Raw genomic sequence first — 23,414 nt, 5'->3', positions numbered from 1 at the left:
TGTCTGAAAAAGAAGTTTCTTGAAATCTGCAACCCTCAACAAAATAAAACAATGGAAAGGCACAAGTTCCACTCAAGAAACCAGAGACAAGGTGAGAGTCTCGAGACATTTATTAGTGATCTCAGGATTAAGGCTAAAAGTTGTCGTTTTGATGAGCTGACAGATGAGCTGATCTGTGACAGGATAGTATGTGGCGTTAACAGAGAAAGTTTAAGGAAATCATTAAGGGACAGCGACCTAACGCTCACTAAAGCCATTTCAATTTGTCGCATACACGAGATGACGGAGGAAAACAGTAAAACGTTGGCCACACCACAGACAGTCACTAATGTAGATGCAGTACAAGCGATTTCCAGTAAGAGGCGCCAACAAACAAGACAAACTCTTCAAAAAGAGCAACGAGATTTACAAGTCATAACCAATTGCAGAAACTGTGGTAGGAAACATGCAGCAAAGAGAGAGAGATGCCCAGCTTTCGGACAACAGTGTCATAACTGTAAGAAAATGAATAATTTCAGCAAAAGTTGCAAAGTAAGCTGTCAATTCAATCAAAAGAAATACAACCACAGAAAGTCAGTTCATGAACTTGAAGTGGAAGAACCCTCCAGCCATGACGACACTTTTTACGTCGATGGTATTTAACCTGACAAGTGTGTCAACATTGTTAACCCTCCGGCGTCCGCACTGGAAGAAGGATTTGTCACCTTACATATAAATGCTATTCCAGTAGAGGTGAAAGTCGACACAGGGGCGAAATGTAACGTAATGCCTAAAAAGATATTCAAATTAATTTCTAGTGGTGAGCGACCAGTCAGACAATCGCAGACACCCAACCTTGTAGCTTATTGAGGAAGCAAAATCGAAACCGAAGGCTTGGCAACGTTGATGTGTAGTTTAAATGGACAAAATCATTCACTCCAATTCTACTTGGTGGATCAAGATGTCCTGCCGTTGTTAGGATTTTGTGCATGTTTGGACATGGGAATTGTCACAATTAGTCCGCAAGTACATCTTGTCAACATGAAGAGCGGCACTGAAGAAATTCTTGCTGAATACAAAGACTTGTTCACAGATGAGCTAGGAGAACTTCCAGTCACATATTCCATGACGGTGGACCCCGGCGTGCAACCTTTAGTTCGTCCCGCTCATCGTATCCCCCTGGCAATGCAGGATTGTGTAAAAGCAGAGCTAGATCGTATGCACAGTCTTGGTGTTATAACTGCAGTATCAGAGCCTTCAGACTGGGTTTCGTCCATGGTGGTCACACACAAGAAGGACAAATGGGAAATCAGGCTATGCATCAATCCAAAAGATCTCAACACTGCTCTAAAAAGACCTCATCACCCGATGCGTAGTGTAGAAGAGGTGGCATCCCGGATGTCAGGAGCGACAGTGTTTTCTGTCCTGGATGCAAAGAATTATTTCTGGCAGATACGCCTTGACCATAAATCTTCCATGAAGACCACATTCAGCACACCATTTGGGCGCTACAGATTCCTTCGTATGCCCTTTGGTATAAATGCTGCAAGTGAAGTGTTTCAGCGCACCATGGAACAATTGTTCTCAGGGTACCCCTGTGCAGTCATCGTCGATGATATCATTATAGGAGGTAGCAATGCTGCTGAACACGACACCAACCTAAAGAAGGTGCTGAACCGAGCACGAGAAATCAACCTCAAGTTAAACCCTACAAAGTGCAAGTTTCGTCTGAACCAGGTCAGTTATGTGGGGCACATTTTCACAAGTGATGGTCTAAAAGCAGACCCTGTGAAAACGAAAGCAATCTCAGAGATGCCAGCCCCCAAGGATGTCCCTGGACTACAGAGGTTTTTGGGAATGGCAAACTACCTGGGGAAGTTTATCCCGAATTTGAGTGATATTGCCGCACCCCTCAGGAAACTGATGCACAGAGAGACAGCATGATGCTGGTATCAGCAGCACCAACATGCGTTCAACATCCTTAAGTCATGCCTGTCCAACCCGCCTGTATTGGCATACTACGATGTGAAGAAGCCAGATACCTTAACCTGCGATGCCTCAGGCTATGGCCTCGGTGCCGCATGCTTACAAGATTGCAAACTGTCATGGAAGAAACACAGAGACGACCTAGATGCGGTGAAAACCAAACTTTATTAGATCACACGGGAATAGAACTATATAGACCCAACCGCGAGCGTATCAGCCCGCGGTGGTGAGAGGTGACACTGTTCGTAGAAGCAGCAGTTGCGACCCAGCCGCGAGCTTGCCAGCCCGCGGTGGTGAGGAGTGCAGATCCCGGAGAGGGCAGAACACGGCGTCAAGGATGGGGAATGGAGACCCAGTGAAGAAGAGCAGGGTAGAGAGCCGGGGAGCCTCCCTCCGGAAGTGGATTCCGGCGAGGAAGAAGATTACCGTTCCTCCGTTGAACCACAGGTAGCTGCCGGCTGTGAATGATCTGGATGCCCACGGGAGCTGCCGGGAGACAGGGATGTACCGAGGTGACAGACAAGGTAAGCAGAAATAGAAACGTGACAAGACTGTGGCTAAGACTAAACAAGAGCTTCATCAGACGTGCCGCGGCAGCGTCTGGGGCAGTCTGAACTGGCCAACAAGAGCAACGGTCAGACAATGGACGAGAGACACAGAGGGAAATATATAGGGGAAACATAACGAGATGTAAGGATAATCAGGTGTGGGGTAATAACCGGGAACGAGTGCTTAATGAGTAATGAGGCAGTAGGGGTGTGGAGTGGAAATTCACCAGTGCAGAGAAGTCTAAGGAGACACGGGGTGGGGAGAGAAACGCAGACACCAAGCACGAGTCCAGCACAAGGCTACCCACGTGCTCGACAAACAACAACACAACCCATGTGCAGAAATACCCCGACCAGACCAAGACCGTGACAGCAAACCAGTTGCATACTCATCTTGCACGCTTACAGACACAGAGATGCGCAGATAGAAAAGGAGCTGCTGGCTGTTGTATTTGCCTGTACTAAGTTCAGAGACTATGTGTACGGAAAACCAACGATCGTCGAAACTGATCACCAGCCTCTGGTGACAATTTTGAAGAAACCGATCCATACAGCACCTGCGCGATTACAGAGGATGTTGCTTCAATTACAGCGCTACGACATCACTCTGGTGTACAAAAAGGGCAAACAGATGTATCTTGCCGACACCTTGTCTCGAGTTCCATACGCAGAAACCCCTCCAGCCGTGGAAAACGACTCATTCGAAGTCATGAGTGTTAGCTATATTTCTACTGCTCGTCTGGAGGAACTCCGAAAACACACTGCGGAATATGAAGTACTACAGACTCTCAGTTCTGTAATTCAAAGCGGATGGCCAGCCAAAGAACACAGTGTTACGCCAGTTGTGCGTCCATTCTTTCCCTACAGAGATGAGGTAACTCTGGATAATGGAATAGTGATGAAGGGCCACAAAACAGTCATCCCTCGCTCTTTGCGGAAAGAGTACATCAGCATAGTCCACAGAGGCCACCCTGGTCTGGAAGCTACTAAACAAAGAGCTAGAGGTATCATTTTCTGGCCAGCAATGACAGCCGACATCACAGCAGAAGTACTTTCATGTTCAGTTTGCAACAGCACAAAGCCTCACCAGCAGAGGGAGCCACTCAAGCTGTACCCAGTTCCAGATCTTCCCTGGTCCACGGTAGCAATGGATATGTTCGAATGGCGCGGTCAACACTACCATGTGCTAGTGGACTCTTACTCTGGTTGGTATGAAATCGACTTACTGCATGACACAACATCTTGCACTGTGATCAAGAAACTAAAGAAACATTTCTCAGTTCATGGCACACCTCACATGCTCATTTCAGACAATGCTAGGCAGTACACAAGTCAACGTTTTAAGGACTTTGTCAAACAATGGGACTTCACTCATGTCACTAGTAGTCCTGAATATGCACAGTCAAAAACATCTCGTAGGCTGGCAGAAAGAGCGGTCCGTAGTGCAAAAGGACTAATGGAGAAATCACACAGAGATGGAACAGATGTATATCTCAACCTTCTGAACCTGAGAAACATCCCTCGTGACCCAACATTAGGTTCTCCTGCAGAGCGTCTGATGTCACGACAGACTCGATCAACTATCCCTGTACACTCCAAGTTGCTCGAGCCAGCTCCCAAACATACTCAGCAAATCACTGCACATCTTCTCAACAAGAGAAATACCCAAAAGCGGTATTACGATGCTTCAAGTCACCCATTACAGCCACTGGAAATGGGTCAAGTCGTAAGAATGCAGACTCCCAAAGGCTATGATCGTCTTGGCGTGGTGAAAGAGGTGAAGAGAGAGCCTCGTTCTTACACGGTTCAGTGCAAAGGGAGAACATACAGGAGGAATCGTCGCTATATTCTTCCTGTTGCAGAGCCTCCTCCATCACAGCACAACCCTGAAGACATTGACTCTCAGAGTACAAATACACCTGCAAAAGACTCCTCTAATCCTACACCACGTATAACGCAAACACACCCTCCGCAACCACAATTGATACCTGTTGATTTGCCAAAGCACTCAGTACAGTCTGCTGCCGAAGTCGGTAATGCACTTTACATAACACGATCAGGTTGTATGTGCAAACCTAATCCAAGGTATGGAAAATGACTTTAATGTTGGCAGATTTAAAAGAAACATTGATATTGGTTTGACTGTTTAAGACTGTTAATTATGTTTATGTTTTCTCTGTATGTTGTATTGAGCACTTTGTTATTGTGTTTTCATGTAACAAGAGAATGCCTGAAGATTTGTGCTATTTGCTCAGTTAATAATTGTAACTGTTATAACTATGCAGTCACACTGTTTGGTCATTCAAAGTGTTTACACAGAATTGTTTATTATGAATGATTTAAGTTTCATTTTGTTAAGGGAGCATTTAGCTAAAGGAAGAGGATGTAGATCATTGTGGGAATGGTCATGTCAATATGTTATATATAAATGTACGGGGCCCTTTAAGAAAGCGAGCCCGTTGTCTGCTTCTGGGGTCAGTGTACTGGGGGATCTGTTTGTGGTTATTAACACGCACATGTCGTGTTAGAGCACCTAGTAATAAAGTACTTATAGTAACTATGTCTACGACTATTGTCCCTTAATCAGAGACACACAACAATCTACTTTAAATTATTTCACATTAGCCATGTGTATACAATTATTAAGCCTAAACGATTTCGAAGGGTACAACTGATGGTCACTTCAGGCTCCCATGATTCTTTGCACAGATTCTTTGCATGGTGACGCCGCCTCCTTATGGGCGCGGGATGATGACGCAGAAGGGCACTTCAAGAAACAGTTGTTTGGTCCCCTACAGCCTTTAATCCTTCAAAGTTCTCACTCCGGAGGGTAAATCATTCGAAGGGTTTAGGGATGAGCCCTTCGAAATGGAACGCAGGGGTTGTGTTCCAATTCGGGGGCTGCGTGCTTTGAAGGCTGCATTTTAAGACCGATTGCGTCACAGCAGCGCGACTGAAGGCTGGTAAGGCTGTCCCGATTCAAAGGTTGCTTCAAATGCAGCCCCAAAATGCGACCTTATTTCCGTGGGTTTTTAAGGATAGAACGAATGTGTCCTTCACAGCTTTGGGTATCCTGAGATTCATTGCACGCCTGTAACGGCTTGAAAATTTTAAATAATCATTCAAAACTTTAGTTAAATAAAAGTATGTAATTCACAAAAACGGTCCATTTCAGTGTTTTAATATTATATATGATGTTGTTCATTAACATTATTGGTGCATTATTGTGTTTTAAATTTCTAAGGTTGGGCTGTTTTAATCTACATAAACGTGTCATATTCTCTAAAATAAAATATAATTTTTCTGGCTCCGTATTTGTTTAAAATAGTCAGAAACGTCACTGCTGTGTCCTGCTGCTGTCGCCACGCAACATGAGCAGCAGGTGACGCAATTAGGAAATCCTCCGCGAGGCTAGACCGTCTCATTTCAATTCGGTTCTTGGACTTTTCGGGCTGCGTGCTTTGAAAAACAAGTCCTCGTTTTTAAGTCTGCGACCTCAGAAGGTTGTAGCCCCCGAATTGGGACACAGCTAGGGTGGCCCTGTCCCAAATGGCGCACTCCGGTCTTGTGGACCTCCTCCGAGTCCACACTTGGTGACGTCAGGAAGTGCAGACCTACAGGGCACTAGGCACGAGTTCACAAGGGTACATGGGAGCACATTTGGGACAGACTTGAGGTCATCACACCGGAAAGAGCAAGCAGTGCTTTCTAATCACTCTCGCGGTACTTTGTTGTCATACACTGATCAGTCTGTGCAGCGCCTCGTGAAGTCGACCACACTTGTTGTCCCATTGTAGTTATTTTGGACTGGAGCTGACATCACATTGATGCAGACTCCACTGAAGTTCCCTACCCAGGAATCCTTGCGAGCGCCCAATCACAGAATGGATGGGAGGAGTGTCCTGGATGTCAGACATACGTAAACATGACGGATACATTTTTAAATGTATGTTTTGATAAAATTCAAAATTAATTTATTAATTAGTTATTTTCGTATTATTGCTTATTTATTTTCTATTAAGCCAGCTATTCAAGAATAAAATATTTTAATGCAGTGCATTTTCTTAAGGTAATAAGCCATGTTTTGTTGTAGATTTATATCTAGTTGTCTCTGGGATCTGTAAGACTGAACAACACAGCTTCTGTATTATAGAGAAATATTAAATAACAACATAATATGCATATTAAGAACACATTATGCACATTAAGTATAGTGTAAACAAATGAATAAATATACATTCATTACGTCATGACAAATAGGGATGCACCAAAACTAAAATTCTTGGCCGAAGCCGAACATGATGTGAAACATTTGGCCGAAGGCCGAATAATACCGAACACCGAACATGTTTTTTTGCATTTCTTCTATTTATTAACCATTTTTTTCACTATTGCACAAACTGAATAGTCAAAATGTGCTTTTTATAATTTGTCTTTTCAATAAATTACAATACAACTTAATATAAAATTGAGCAAAACAAAGTAAATTCAAACAAAAAATTGAGCCTGTGAATAGCCCATATTAATTAGGCCTATAACTGACTGCTAATAGAATGTAATGTAAGTTACTCTGTACCCCTACAACAAAACAGATCATTAAAAAGTGCCATTCCACATTAGGCTTATAAGCTAAAACTGTCAATAAACTAAAACTGTTGGATTATTATAGGCTACATTGCAGAATGATTTTTAGAAGAAAAAAAACATCCAATGCAAGCAATTCTGACTGATGCTGACTGACAACCATTTCAGTTTACGTCTCTCCTCCAAACTCCGCCCACAAAAGCTGACTGTTCTCTCAGAAGGTGCACAGAACATACTTTGACAAGTTGTTTAGTACAGGGAACTGTGTGCACGCGACGACTGTATGATGTCAAAGGATGTCGCGAGTGGCGGGGCTACTGTCAGACAGCACGCTTCCGTCTAATGTAAAGTTACCGACCGGTAAAGACGCTTTCATTCGGAAATTTACTTCCGTGCGGCAAGTCCCGTGCTGTGTCTTTCTCTGAAATGCTCCACACACGCACACGGCCAAAATGTATGGAATGATTCTGCGGACTATATTAAAAAGGAATTGCAAACTGCATTTGCAAATGCGTTTTCTATTTGTTCGTGTCAAAATTGTGACATAATTCAAACGCAATTGCAAACCGTTTGCATTTGCATTTACGCGAACGTACGATGTGTGCCAAATTTCAAAAGGAAAAGCAAAGTCTATTTGCAAATGAATTACCTGTGTCTTACGAGTTACGACCCTGCCAAATTTAAATCGCAATAGCAATTCCCCATATGCCATTTCACTTCCTCTGGCGTCGCGTATTAAGCCTGCCAAAACTCAAATGAAATCGTAAATTCCTTTGCATTTGCGTTTCCTCTGACTTGTACAGAAACCTGTCAATCAATGGCGGGGGTGGGCTTATTCAACGGGCTGTGTTTGTATCGGGAAGTGACGTCATTCACCGTCGACTGGAACTTAAGTAGATACATACATGTGATACAGCTAAACACATTAGCAGTGAAGTTACAACTGCACTCACAATCGGCGTTGAAAACAGTGCAGTTTTCAGTTTTTTTGTTTGGAAATAACTCGCGCTGGAAGTCTGGGCTCAGTGCGGCATCACTTAGCATGTGAAACTTCGGTGCAGGATGGATAATCATCACCTCCCACACTGAAAAAAAATGACGCTGAAGTTACTTAAAAATATAGTGCATCATTTTTGCGACCAATTTTTTAAGCCAGTTCTACATGAAATTTTAAGCAGCATTACCTTAAATTTTTTAGTAGGCATTGTTTAAATTTTTGAGTAACCCTAACCCTATTCCCAGCAAGGGATTTTGCACAATTTTTTCGGTTGGTGTGACTCACAATTTTAAGTTGTTTTTACTAACACATTTTTGTTATTTCTTCCAAAAAAGTCTAGTTTACCCTCATGATCAAATGTAAGCTCATTTAGATGAATAATTTTATGTTCTTAACACCTAAAATACAGAAACAATGGACAGCTGTGAAATGTTAAAAGCTTTATTTTTCACTGAATAATTTAAACATGAAACATACAGCAGTTCAGAAATGTAAATTTCATTGTACAACAAAAACAAATAAACGATACTAAACAACAGGCATTCTGACAACATTATAACAACAGTAACCATCAACATGGCTAAGGCTAGTGGTTTTTAATATTTCTGGTGTTGTATGCATGAGTGTGTATGTGCATTTGATAACCGTGTAGAGTTATGTTATTTATATAATGTTTGTGTGTGGTCTTGTATGCTTGCATGTTACGTGTGGTGTTGAGCTGAATATGGAGATCTGGAGTATCTGGAGATCCCCCTCCGGTGATTACTGTGTGCTCTGCAAGGTTGATTAACTTCACCATTATTGTCCTGAACAAAACAATATGATATTAATGTATAATATAAATTTAGAATAGTATAAAATATATACATATACATACTGATAATTAAAAGAATGTAAAGAATCGATATGAACTGTTATGTTGCACAGGTCTGCTGCATCATGTGGATTCTGCATAAATTCTTACCTAGTTCTGTATAAGTTCCTCACTATGAAAATTAGGTCTCCCAATATTTTTTAACATTCATTCAGGAAGTGGCTTTACTAAAATATAAAACAAAGATATTAAAGTCACATTCAGGAGAAGTTGTCCATCAGGCGGAAGAGTGCAATACTGCCTGCCACGTCAGCGGGTCAGGGAGGGCCAGTGGCGCAATGGATAACGTGTCTGACTACGGATTATAAGATTCCAGGTTCGACTCCTGACTGGCTCGTGGCACCTGCTCTGCTTTTCGTGCCATGGGACATCCGCTGACCTGGGTCAAAAATAGCTCAGTTGGACAACTGGTTCCTGTGCCTTCGATAGCTTAGTTGGTAGAGCGGAGGACTGTAGGCGTCCCACTGGTCATCCTTTGGTTGCTTGTTCGAATCCGGCTCGAACGAAGCATCTTTTTCACCCCTTTTAAATGACCATTATTTATAAGTACTGGTGCAAATGCGCCATAGGGCATCCAAAACCACATTCCCTGACGGGAATCGGCCCCAGGAACAGTGTAGTGTCCGTAGTGTCATCCTGAATCCCTGCATGATGTACGTCCGGCTAGCTCAGTCGGTAGAGCATGAGACTCTTAATCTCAGGGTCGTGGGTTCGAGCCCCACGTTGGGCGTGTAAGAGCCTTCTGTTCTTGGTGCTTTTCACCAGGCCAGGTGACGGGATGCTTGTGCAGCTTCTTGGTAAAATACAGAAGGCACAATGACTCTTAACCAATATATGGTAAAAAGGGCTCTCTGAAAGCATCCGCTATATTGCCTTGCTGCGACGTATGTGGTTATGACTCTGCAAAGCTCTGCTGTTTGTTTCCAAATCAAACCAAGTCCGAGAATCGAATTCCACGTCTCGTTCTGCCGCCGTCCCTCGCCCGCCTGCCACCTCTGACGGTCTCTGTGGCGCAATTGGTTAGCGCATTCGGCTGTTAACCGAAAGGTTGGTGGTTCGAGGCCACCCAGGGATGCGCTAAGGTTTTCGTTGCCACATACAGCACAGCTGACGCATGTCTGTTCGGCCATCGGGACGGAGATAGCGTCCCGAGGCTTTACGCCAGAGCATGACTAGGAGCACCGTGATTGTGTAAGGCAGCGAGAGGCCTCGTGGTGCAACGGTAGCGTGTCTGACTCCAGATCAGAAGGTTGCGTGTTCAAATCACGTCGGGGTCACTGGTTCTTTGTGCTTAGAAGCCTTGCTAGCGATGCCTTGTGGCTGCTGTGGCACTTCGGCTTGACTGACTGCTGCTAGCTAACCGTGATTTATATCGCCGAATCAGAAGGAGCTTTTTGCACCTACGGGATTGTCCACTTTAACACTGTTGGACGTTTAGGATGTTTTCTATGTAGAGGTGAGGCTCAAAATGTGAAGACAGTGATAAGACGTGTCGTAAAAAAGCTCCCCGCTGTACCTGCTGTACTTTTGAATTGTCGGCACTCGGGACACAACACTGTGTATCCAGCACATGTTACCTGAGGCCTCAGGAAGCACGTTACAATAGAAGGTAAATACTGTGTGCTCACTTGAATTTGGATGGTGCAAAGATGTATCTTGCCGACACCTTGTCTCGAGTTCCAAACGCAGAAACCCCTCCAGCCGTGGAAAACGACTCATTCGAAGTCATGAGTGTTAGCTATATTTCTACTGCTCGTCTGGAGGAACTCCGAAAACACACTGCGGAATATGAAGTACTACAGACTCTCAGTTCTGTAATTCAAAGCGGATGGCCAGCCAAAGAACACAGTGTTACGCCAGTTGTGCGTCCATTCTTTCCCTACAGAGATGAGGTAACTTTGGATAATGGAATAGTGATGAAGGGCCACAAAACAGTCATTCCTCGCTCTTTGCGGAAAGAGTACATCAGCATAGTCCACAGAGGCCACCCTGGTCTGGAAGCTACTAAACAAAGAGCTAGAGGTATCATTTTCTGGCCAGCAATGACAGCCGACATCACAGCAGAAGTACTTTCATGTTCAGTTTGCAACAGCACAAAGCCTCACCAGCAGAGGGAGCCACTCAAGCTGTACCCAGTTCCAGATCTTCCCTGGTCCACGGTAGCAATGGATATGTTCGAATGGCGCGGTCAACACTACCATGTGCTAGTGGACTCTTACTCTGGTTGGTATGAAATCGACTTACTGCATGACACAACATCTTGCACTGTGATCAAGAAACTAAAGAAACATTTCTCAGTTCATGGCACACCTCACATGCTCATTTCAGACAATGCTAGGCAGTACACAAGTCAACGTTTTAAGGACTTTGTCAAACAATGGGACTTCACTCATGTCACTAGTAGTCCTGAATATGCACAGTCAAAAACATCTCGTAGGCTGGCAGAAAGAGCGGTCCGTAGTGCAAAAGGACTAATGGAGAAATCACACAGAGATGGAACAGATGTATATCTCAACCTTCTGAACCTGAGAAACATCCCTCGTGACCCAACATTAGGTTCTCCTGCAGAGCGTCTGATGTCACGACAGACTCGATCAACTATCCCTGTACACTCCAAGTTGCTCGAGCCAGCTCCCAAACATACTCAGCAAATCACTGCACATCTTCTCAACAAGAGAAATACCCAAAAGCGGTATTACGATGCTTCAAGTCACCCATTACAGCCACTGGAAATGGGTCAAGTCGTAAGAATGCAGACTCCCAAAGGCTATGATCGTCTTGGCGTGGTGAAAGAGGTGAAGAGAGAGCCTCGTTCTTACACGGTTCAGTGCAAAGGGAGAACATACAGGAGGAATCGTCGCTATATTCTTCCTGTTGCAGAGCCTCCTCCATCACAGCACAACCCTGAAGACATTGACTCTCAGAGTACAAATACACCTGCAAAAGACTCCTCTAATCCTACACCACGTATAACGCAAACACACCCTCCGCAACCACAATTGATACCTGTTGATTTGCCAAAGCACTCAGTACAGTCTGCTGCCGAAGTCGGTAATGCACTTTACATAACACGATCAGGTTGTATGTGCAAACCTAATCCAAGGTATGGAAAATGACTTTAATGTTGGCAGATTTAAAAGAAACATTGATATTGGTTTGACTGTTTAAGACTGTTAATTATGTTTATGTTTTCTCTGTATGTTGTATTGAGCACTTTGTTATTGTGTTTTCATGTAACAAGAGAATGCCTGAAGATTTGTGCTATTTGCTCAGTTAATAATTGTAACTGTTATAACTATGCAGTCACACTGTTTGGTCATTCAAAGTGTTTACACAGAATTGTTTATTATGAATGATTTAAGTTTCATTTTGTTAAGGGAGCATTTAGCTAAAGGAAGAGGATGTAGATCATTGTGGGAATGGTCATGTCAATATGTTATATGGGTTATGGTTTCCTGTTTCCTGCATTGCTTCCTGTTTCCTGCATCGCTGCCGGCGGCTTGTTTGTATCAGTGCTCTTATCACTTCGCTCTAATATTAGTGTATTTTATTTTCGTTAATTATTATTGTCGTTGCTAACTTATCCTGATATCTCAATAACCCTGTTCCTGTTATTTACTTGGAAGAGTCTAAACCAAAAGTGATAGTTAACTTAACGCCGTTAGCATAGCAATAGCGTGTTAGCTTGCTTTCTGTTCACACTGTGGAATATCATCTTGCCTCTGGTTTGTCTTGTGTGCTAACTGTTTCTCCTTTTAAGCGAGTATACTACGATCCATCGAGCAACCTTGGTAAGTTGGAATTGCACTTCAAATCCGGTGAGTTATGGCTTCTATTCCTATTATTGTTACTTGCACCTCATGTCATATGTTTAGCTTAGCCTTCTCTGTCAGCTGCGAGGGCTTTATATGCGATAAATGCAGGGAAATAGTTAGGCTGACAGAGAAGATCTTAGAATTAGAGTCTCGCATCCAATCTTTATCTGAGGATAGTAAGAGTTTAACGACGATAGAAAACACTTTGGATGCGAGCAACATTAGCGCACACAGCTCGGTTCCGGTTGAAAATCCTCCGCAGCTGGGAAACTTCGTGACTGTGAGACGGCGTAGTCGCAGGACAAAACATCACTCGACCGTTCCGATTACAGTCTCGAACAGGTTTGCCCCGCTCAGTGACGCTGACTGAGAAACCTGCTGAAAGTGCCCTAGTTATCGGTGATTCTATTGTTCGGAACGTTAACATAGAGGCGCCAGCCACCATATTCCAATGTTTACCGGGAGCCAGAGCGCCTGACATCAAGTCAAATTTAAATGTGCTGGCTAAGGCTAATCGTAAATTCAGTAAGATTGTTATTCACGTCGGCACAAATGATGTTCGACTCCGTCAATCGGAGATCACAAAAGATAACATTAAAGAGGTGTGTGAGCTCGCAAGCACGATGTCAGACACTGTAATATTCTCTGGCCCCCTCACTGCTTATCGTGGTGATGAGATTTATAGCAGATTATCATCACTAAATGGCTGGTTGTCTGAGTGGTGCCTGCAGAATGATATAGTTTTTATAAATAACTGGAAGAGTTTTGAGGGCAGACCTGACCTGTTGAAACGAGATGGTCTCCATCCCTCCTGGGCTGGGGCTTCCATCCTGTCTAGAAATATGGCAAAAAGTCTTAATGCTAATGCTAAAACTTGACTCGCTGGGGCCCAGGTCAGGGAGCAGACAGAATGGCTTAACCAACTGTCTGCTTGCCGTCTCACGTCGCAGAATACACAAAATGTACAACATGTAGTAATCCGTTCTCCCAAACATCACAAAATAGAGACTGTGTCTGTCCTCCGGATTAGCAAACATAAAATAATGCGTAAACCTCTTGAAAGTAATTTAATAAACGTTAAACAAACTAAACATGAACAAAATACAGATAATCAACTGTTACGACTCGGATTGCTAAATATTAGATCTCTCTCTAATAAAGCACTTTTTGTTAACTGATATGATAACAGATCATAAAATAGACATGCTCTGTTTGACAGAAACATGGCTAAAACCAGATGATTATATTGCTTTAAATGAATCTGTCCCCCAAGATTATTATATAAACACGAGCCTCGTCTAAAAGGCAGAGGGGGAGGTGTCGCAGCACTTTACAATAACTCTCTTAGCATTTCCCAGAAGTCGAACTCTAAATATAATTCTTTTGAAGTCATGGTTCTTCATGTTTCAACACCTAATACTAAAGATAAAACACTTTTTAAATTGATTCTAGCTATTGTATATAGGCCTCCAGGGCACCACACAGATTTTATTAAAGAATTTGGTGGGTTCTTATCAGAACTAGTACTGGCCGCAGATAGACTCCTTGTCGTTGGTGACTTTAACATCCACGTAGATAACGTTACAGATGCCTTAGGAATGGCTTTCAAAGACACTCTTAACTCCATGGGCATTAGTCAACATGTGTCAGGACCCACTCACCTTCGTAATCATACTTTAGATTTAATACTGTCTTACGGTATAAATGTGGACGACGTTAAAATCCTTCAGCAGAGTGAAGACATTTCGGATCATTATCTGGTATTATGTTTGCTTCACTGGCCTACGGCTGCAAATAAAACTCATTGTTACAAATATGGTAGAACAATAACTTCAACTACCAAAGATGCGTTTCTCGATAATCTGCCCGAATTGTCTCAAATCATGAGAAATAACGTTGAAGATCTTGACATTACCACTGAAAATTTTAATTCCACCTTCTCGGTAACGCTAGACAAAGTTGCTCCACTACGTTAAAGAAGATTAAAAATGGCAGCCCCACACCGTGGTATAATGAACACACTCAGGCTCTAAAGAAAGCGGCCCGAAAAATGGAGCGCAACTTTAAGAAAACTAAATTAGAGGTATTTCGTACAGCATGGAAGGATAGTATTCGAAAATACAGGAAAGCCCTAAAAACTTCTAGATCCGCCTACTTTTCATCACTAATAGAAGAAAACCAAGCACAACCCTAGGTTTTTATTTAACACGGTGGCTAAATTAACAAAAAATAAATCGTCAGTGACTTCTGATCCTGTATATCAGCATAGCAGTGATGAATTTATGAACTACTTCACATATAAAATCCAAGATATTAGAGAAAAAATTATAACAATGCAATCAGAAGTGAAACCCGCTGAACAAACTAACTACAGCGCCCTTAAGGAGAAAATGCAATTATTTTATACCGTAGATCAAGATGAGCTGTCTAAAATTATTAGATCATCTAAATCAACAACATGCATACTAGACCCTATACCTACAAATCTACTGAAAGAGATGCTCCCAGAAATTATAGATCCTCTTCTTGGTATTATTAACTCATCTCTGACATTAGGACATGTGCCTAAAGCATATAAGGTGGCTGTTATAAGGCCCCTTGTCAAAAAACCCCAACTCGACCCTAGAGAACTAGGAACTACAGGCCTATATCGAATCTACCTTTCATATCTAAAGTTCTGGAAAAAGTAGTTTCAACTCAATTATGCTCCTTCCTCCAAAGGAATGACATCAATGAAGAATTCCAGTCTGGATTTAGAGCATGTCACAGTACAGAGACTGCTTTGATCAGAGTTACAAATGATCTGCTATTGGCGTCTGACCGAGGTTGTATCTCGTTATTGGTGCTGCTAGACCTTAGTGCTGCATTCGATACCATTGACCACAGCACACTCCTACATAGACTCGAAAATTATGTCGGCATTAAGGGAATAGCTTTGAAATGGTTTAAATCTTATTTATCCGACCGTTTTCAATTTGTAGCAATAAACAATGAGGTGTCACGCAAATCGCAAGTCCAGTACGGTGTACCACAGGGCTCAGTCTTAGGGCCTCTGCTCTTCGCATTATACATGCTACCTCTAGGAGATATAAATAAAGCGACACGGAGTTAGCTTTCACTGTTATGCTGATGATACTCAACTTTATATTTCCTCGAAGCCTCATGAAACACAGCAGTTCCATCGAATAATGGAATGCATAGTCGATATAAAAAACTGGATGAGTAACAACTTTTTATTACTGAACTCGGACAAAACGGAAGTGTTACTTATTGGACCGAAAACTGCTATAAGTAACAACCAAGAATACTGTTTAACTATTGACGGATGTTCCATAAAACCCTCGTCGTCAGCAAAGAATCTTGGCGTTCTATTCGATAGTAATCTGTCATTTGAGAGCCACGTCGCCAACACCTGTAAAATTGCGTTTTTCCATCTTAAGAATATATCTAAACTACGTCATATGCTGTCAATCTCAGATGCAGAGAAGTTAATTCATGCATTCATGACATCAAGACTAGATTACTGTAATGCACTGTTAGGTGGTTGCCCTGCAGGCTTATTACAAAAACTCCAATTGGTCCAAAACGCGGCAGCTCGAGTTCTTACACGTACAAAAAAGTATGAACATATTAGCCCGGTTCTGTCAACCTTGCACTGGTTACCTATAAAGCATCGCGTTAACTTTAAAATCTTGCTTATTACCTATAAAGCCTTACATGGTTTAGCTCCTCAGTACTTGAATGAACTCCTTTTGTATTACAGTCCTTCACGTGCATTACGCTCTCAGGCGTCCTGTCAGTTGGTAATACCTAGAATTTCAAAATCAAGTGCAGGTGGTAGATCCTTTTCCTATCTAGCGCCTAAACTTTGGAATAGTCTTCCCTGCACTGTCCGGGAGGCAGACACACTCTGTCAGTTTAAATCTAGACTAAAGACGCATCTTTTTAATCTTGCATACACTACTCTTCCATAATATAAATCTTCTAGAGGGTTTAGGCTGCATTAGTTAGATCAACCGGAACCAAAAACACAACTGATGTACTTGTTGCATCAAAGAGTACAGAACAGTACTCTACTCTCAGCCAGTCTTGTCTCATTGTTCCAAGGTTACCACAGCGAGCAGGATGCAGTTCATGGCCTGACCTGATGGTAGAGTGGAGAATGGGAAGTGGGGACCTGACAAGAGCTGAGATGATAGAGCTGGATAAAGAAGGACGCGGTCTCTTGACATGTCTTCACCACAAAATTTCAAATGCTATTAGATTATTAATGATAATCTTAAACTATAATTTATTTTATTATTAAGTTTATTTATTTTATTTAGCCTTGTTGTGCAAGTTCTCTGGAGCTTGTGCAGAGGCAGCAGCTTTTGCCAGAGGGGAACTGGAATCCCCTGGTTGGGCCTGGGTTCTCCTGAGGTTTTTTTTCTCGATTAGAGTTTTGGGTTCCTCGCCACCGTTTGCATACTGTTTTTGCACTATCTGCCTGACCGGGGGGCTGCTTTAGAATCTTAAAGTTTTACTTAATTAATATTGCATATAGGAATTTATTATCTGTTATATTTGACCTGTGCTTCTCTCTCCTTTATCCTAAATGTGTGCTCTCACTGAGCGTGTGTGTGTGTGCGTACTTGTCTGTGTACGTACGTGTGTGTGTGTGTGTGTGTGTGTGTGTGTGTGTGTTCTCTGTGTCTGTGTGTGTTGGTGCGTGTGCGTNGGGGCTTAAAAGTAGGAGGAGCCCAGAAAGGCTCATAAACGAGATCAGTGGCAATTTGTTTGACCTCCTACACTGCTATGTGAACAGTGTTAGTAGTGTAGTTAGTATAGGCGGCAGTGGGTCTCGAGGTGCGTGACGCGGTCTTCGATTCGCCGCGGGGAGTTTGTGTCTGCTTTGGGTCGTCTCTGAGTAGGACATGCATGTGTATTGTTGACACGCGCCGGACGGTTAGTTATGGACGATGCACGTCAAATTTTTCCCAGGTCGCCCGAAACGAAGAGGAGAGCGCCCGCGATCGAACGGAAGCGTCATGGGGCGTCGGCAACGCCCGGGGGACCCATGAAAAATGCCCAAAGTGCCTAATTTTTGAGTCACGGAACGAAGGGTTAGGCGCTCTCTTGGGCAGAACCACGAGGGGGTGACTCGACGTATGGTCCCAGCCTAAGCCGATCAGGTTGCGACCGGGCCTCCCGAAGAGTGCCTAAACATCCCCCTTGCAGCCTACGGGCCGGACCCCGACGTACACGAGAAGCCTACGCGTGCCCCTTGTAACCTATTTTGGGCGGGTCTTCCCGCTGGCCACGCCTCCATCCACAGAATGCCTACGCATCCCCCTTGCAGCCTAAACTTGAGAGAGGCCTGCCCGACGCCCCCGAAGACCCGGACGCCACCCGGCGCCCCGGGGGACCCCGTCTCGGAGCTGACTGCCTCATTTGAGCCCAGCAGCTGTGTGACACACGCTTAAACAGCCTAAAGCCATTTTCTTTGACTTTCGAGTCAAACGTGCACATAAAAGAGCGGTGTGCATTGACACAATGTTTTCTCACATCTGCGATTTACTCGAAGGGCACAAAATTAGGTAGACAGAGTAAGACCCCTGTCAGTGGTCTCGTTTGCTTTGGCAATGATTCATCCAGCTTAAACCAACAGTATAGTGTATAAGAGGAACAGCCCTTCACAATGACGTGCATTAAGGCTCACAGTTTTGGTCCAGAAGCTTAAAAATGGTGTGTCCATTAGCTACCTATGGGAGCCGTGCCAAAAGTGTCCGTGACTCAGTTTGGCAATTACATGTTTATTACAGCTTGTAATATGGTTATCATGCTCAAAAATTGTATATACATGTGTAACTTATTTGATGTGGCTCATATAGGTGTATAACGGACAATATATGTGTAACTTATTTAATGGGACCCTCATAGGTAAATAATGGACAAAGCATATTTTTGCAAAGCAATTTTGACCATCGGTGTCCAGTGCTTGGTGCCGTGGCACACCACGTTGGCGCAGTTAGGCAGCGCGTCAGTCTCATAATCTAAGGGTGGGATTCTTTTGAACTGGTTTCAGATCCCGCTGTGGCCCATTTGCCTTCCATGCCTTCATGTACCTTCCGACAGGCTGCCTTGATTAAGGATACACATCGAGCCAGGCACCCCCGGCTCCTGCGGAGGACCAGTAATAAGCATGTACTCCCTGGTGGACTAGTGGCTAGGATTCGGCGCTCTCACCGCCGCGGTCCGGGTTCGATTCCCGGTCAGGGAATGTGGTTTTGGACGCCCTATGGCGCATTTTCACCACTCCTTATAAACAATGGTCATTTAAAGGGGGTTAAAAAGATGCTTCCTTCGAGCCGGATTCGAACCAGCGACCTAAGGATGACCAGTGGGACACCTACAGTCCTCCGCTCTACCAACTGAGCTATCGAAGGCACAGAAACCTGTTGCCGACTGAGCTATTTTTGGACAGGAGCCAGGAGTCAACCTGGATTTCTGATGTAGCTGGCGTAATCTCTAGTTGGGGATGGGCATGACGTTCATCTGGGCCTGGCGGAATCTCTCCCTACCTCGGGATGGGCATCCCGAGGTGAGGGCAGAAAGAGAATAATTAGCATAGCTGCTGTTCATTAGCTATGTATTAGTGAATGCTTGGCTGAAAAGATGCGTCTTTAGTCTAGATTTAAACTGACAGAGTGTGTCTGCCTCCCGGAATAGTGCGGGAAGACTATTCCAAGTTTAGGGCTAGATAGAAAGATCTCCGCCCTGCACTTGTGATTTATGAATTCTAGGTTTACAACTGACGGACGCTGAGAGCGTAATGCACGTGAGGATGTAAAGCAGGGTTCATTCAGTACTGAGGAGCTAACCTGTTAAGGCTTTATAGGTAATAAGCAAGATTTTAAAGTTAACGCGATGCTTTATAGGTAACCAGTGCAAGGTTGACAGAACCGGGCTAATATGTTCATACTTTTTTGTACGTGTAAGAACTCGAGCTGCCGCGTTTTGGACCAATTGGAGTTTTTGTAATAAGCCTGCAGGGCAACCACCTAACAGTGCATTACAGTATCAAGTCTTGATGTCATGAATGCATGAATTAACTTCTCTGCGTCAGCCACACAAAATATTTCATAATTTGGCAACATTTCTAAGGTGGAAGAATGCTGTTTTTGTGACATTTGAGATGTGATTTTTAAATGACAGGTTGCTGTCTAATATAACGCCTAGGTCTTTAACTGTATTTGTTGAAGTAACAGTGCAGCTTCATTGCGAGTGGTGCTATTGTACCATGGTGCTGCGTTTTTCTCATTAATCTTTTTTGACTTCATAGGTGCGACAGCTTCTAATGTATTAGAGAAAATAGTGCCCAATTTGCTGGTCATGTCATCGAGCGATTCTATATTTATTGGTATGGTTATTAAAGGAGTCAGATCTGGCAAGCTCTTTGTGAAACTATCTTTAGTAGTCGAGGTAATTGTTCTACCCTGTCGATAACGAGTTAAACGGCTGATTTCTGCAGTGCGCAGTGTACATGTTATAAGATAGTGATCAGTGACATCGTCGCTTTGAGGTATAATATCTATATTGGTTAGATCGGCTCCGTGAGATATAATCAAGTCTAGTGTATGATTAAATCGATGAGTGGGTCCATTGATGTGTTGTGTTACTCCAAAAGAGTGTAATAGCTCTGTAAACGCCACTGCTAATGCATCGTTAGCACTATCTACGTGGATATTAAAGTCTCCGACAATTAGTACTTTATCAACGTTAACCAATAGGTCCGATAGGAAGTCCGCAAACTCTTTCAGAAAATCAGTGTAGGGACCAGGGGGTCTATACACTGTAGCCAACGTACAAGAAAGCAATGGTTTTTTACTGTCAATTGGAACAATTATGTTCAACGCAAGCACTTCAAATGATTTAAATTTATGCTCCGTTCTCTGAGTTACAGTAAGAAAGTCTCTAAAGATTGTTGCGACACTGCCACCTCGACCAACCGGACGTGGCTCATGCATATAACAGTAGCTTGGTGGTGTACACTCATTTAGACCGTAATAATCATTTGGTTTAAGCCAGGTTTCGGTAAGGCAAAGTATATCAAAACTGTTGTCTGTGATCATTTCATTTACAATAACTGCTTTTGAATTTAGTGATCTAATATTAAGTAGGCCGAACTTTATGAGTTTGTTTTGGTCGTTTATTACATTGTCCTCAGGTTTAATCACGATTAGATTTTTTCTGAGTTGTGTGTGTGGAGTGTTTTGTGTGTGGGTGTGTCTGTCTTCTGTGTTTTCAACCTTTTCTTGTTTTTGCAGGTACAACTTTGATTGTTTTGCTTGTAGTCAATGTGTCTCATGTACAGCTGCTTTGTAACAATGAAAATTGTAAAAGCGCTATATAAATAAAGTTGAGTTGAGTTGAGTTATATATATAAATGTACGGGGCCCTTTAAGAAAGCGAGCCCGTTGTCTGCTTCCGGGGTCAGTGTGCTGGGGATCCGTTGGTGGTTACTAACACGCACACATCGTGTTAGAGCACCTAGTAATAAAGTACTAGTAGTAACTATGTCTACGACTATTGTGCCTTAATCAGAGACACACAACACACAGTTAAACCAATTGCCGTAGTAAAACCATGGTTTTGCCAATAGTGCTACAAAACATGGTTTTACACTTTTTACAGTTCGTAATGGATCAGTGTTTTTGAATTAGGTATAGCCATTCTTATTTCACAAAAGGTAGCTAGCGCCTGCCCTGATAAGTTTGCTATTCAATCGTCTCATATCTTAAATGACACCGTCATATTATACTATTCCTTGTATTTTCTTCTGCCTAACTTTATAGAAAAATGACAGATCAGGGTGTGTCTTCGCAGGTGTGTAAAACCATTTCACATTTGTTTTATATTTGTTTTATTTAGATGAGGAATGAGCACTGTTACCTGAGAGCAACACGGTACTTGTATCAAGAGGAATGATCCGTATCGTTCGATCGGTCGTTTTTCTATTTAATATTGAAAGTAAACAATTAAGAAACTTATCCTTTTATTCCTCAGTTCCGCGCGTTCATGTTCTTAACGCATTTAACCCAACTACATTTCATCACTTTCATCAAACAAAAAGACGAACAACCCTGTGGCATGTTCAAGCTCAAATCGGTGCGCAACGTTTTGCTACGGTTTCCGAGTTGAACGACACGTTTCCTGGAAACGGTTTGCAACAGTGTGCAACAGGGTTTGAGATACGTTTTCTCTTGTTTGGTGGGCGTGTCAAGAATGTCAGTCCAATCAGCAGCAACACGTATACTGTATAACCCACGCGGTATTAAAGAGACAGCTCGCACAATGGGTCCAAGTAAAGTCGTTTAAATGTGTCCGCTGCAGCTCGGTATACGCAACAATTGAAGATATTAGAATATGTATTTTGCAGTATTCAACACGTATTTATACCGATTTCATCAGGCTCCGAAAATTCTTCAAAAAGAACACAAAGAATGGACTTCTCAGCTGCCATAGTTAAACTCTTGCGTCATCACAACAGGGTGTTCAACCGCACCACTGTTTCCGTTATAAAAAAACGTTTTGCAACGTTTACATACATTACATGCATACATACCCTACACTGTAAAAAAATTCCCTGTTAAATTACAGTAAACAACTTGCAGCTATATTTGCCAGCACATAGCTGTAATTTTACAGCATACCTACTGTAATCTGCAACAACAGTTTATTACTGTAAAAGACATTATAATTTGCACAATATAACACTGGTATTTTAGTGTTCCTGCTGTGATTTCCATTAATTGTTTCCAGAGGTGGGACCAAGTCATTGTTTTCAAGTCCCAATCAAGTCCCAAGTCAAGAGAGGCGAGTCCAAGTCAGGTTGCAAGTCCTGAATGTTAATGAACTGAATCAATATCACTTTTGTGCCCACAAAAATCACCATTATTGTGATCAGTGTTTGCTTTAGTTGGGCTCCTGATCCTCGGCTTCAGTAAAGTTACTTATTCAGTGGTGTAATAGTGTTTCAGAAAGAACGCTTGTGCACTAGGACAGAAATGCCAAAAAACAAGTTACATGACATTTAAATATATGACGTTTATCATAAAAAAGTAATAATACTGATTAATTGATGACTAGTTTGAGTGCTCTGAATTGTAAATGCACATGAACGTCGACAAAATAAACCGAAACATATAACTTACACACTTAGACATAAACACTCATCACACAAACCTCAACAATTATCAAAGTAATTCAGATAAACAGATCAACTGCAATGCATGCTGGGAGTCATGAATGAGTTTTGTACTATGATGTTACCCAGCATGCATTGCAGCATGAATTTTTCTTTTGTTGATTGTCACCATTGTTGAGATTCATACACTAATTCTTGATGTGTTTGTGTGCCTGAGTAGTTAAGCTGTTTTAACAGTTTGTGATTATATTTGTTAATTCATAAATAAATTCACAGTGTTTTATAAGCTCATACTCCTGTAGCAGAGAACTGACATTGACAGTGAACAAGAGAAGACAAACTTTAATATGAGTTCATCCTTAAACAGAAGCGAGCCTCTGTCTAAGCTTGCTTTGACCCAATGATTGTATTTTAATACAGCTACAACAGCCAAAGAAAACTAATT

General features: G+C 42.6%; 1 protein-coding gene and 5 non-coding genes across 10 annotated transcripts in view; 5 read left to right on the top strand and 1 right to left on the bottom strand.

Moving 5' to 3' along the window:
• Positions 1-23,414, top strand: part of LOC130547623 (uncharacterized) — a 403,303-nt gene that overhangs the window by 76,711 nt on the left and 303,178 nt on the right. The gene's annotated exons all lie outside the window — the stretch shown is intronic.
• trnak-cuu (transfer RNA lysine (anticodon CUU)) lies at positions 9,626-9,698 on the top strand. The gene has a single exon. It is a non-coding gene; the product is annotated as a tRNA-Lys (tRNA).
• On the top strand, positions 9,970-10,043 carry trnan-guu (transfer RNA asparagine (anticodon GUU)). Its single transcript has one exon. It is a non-coding gene; the product is annotated as a tRNA-Asn (tRNA).
• Positions 10,174-10,245, top strand: trnaw-cca (transfer RNA tryptophan (anticodon CCA)). The gene has a single exon. It is a non-coding gene; the product is annotated as a tRNA-Trp (tRNA).
• On the top strand, positions 18,971-19,042 carry trnae-cuc (transfer RNA glutamic acid (anticodon CUC)). Its single transcript has one exon. It is a non-coding gene; the product is annotated as a tRNA-Glu (tRNA).
• On the bottom strand, positions 19,122-19,208 carry trnay-gua (transfer RNA tyrosine (anticodon GUA)). The gene is given in 2 exon segments: positions 19,122-19,157; positions 19,172-19,208. It is a non-coding gene; the product is annotated as a tRNA-Tyr (tRNA).

This window comes from Triplophysa rosa, linkage group LG24, assembly GCF_024868665.1.
Source record: "Triplophysa rosa linkage group LG24, Trosa_1v2, whole genome shotgun sequence".
In the NCBI taxonomy this organism is placed as follows: Eukaryota; Metazoa; Chordata; class Actinopteri; order Cypriniformes; family Nemacheilidae; genus Triplophysa; species Triplophysa rosa.
The sequence above is the reverse complement of the archived record's forward strand: the minus strand, read 5'-3'. Positions and strand labels throughout refer to the sequence as shown.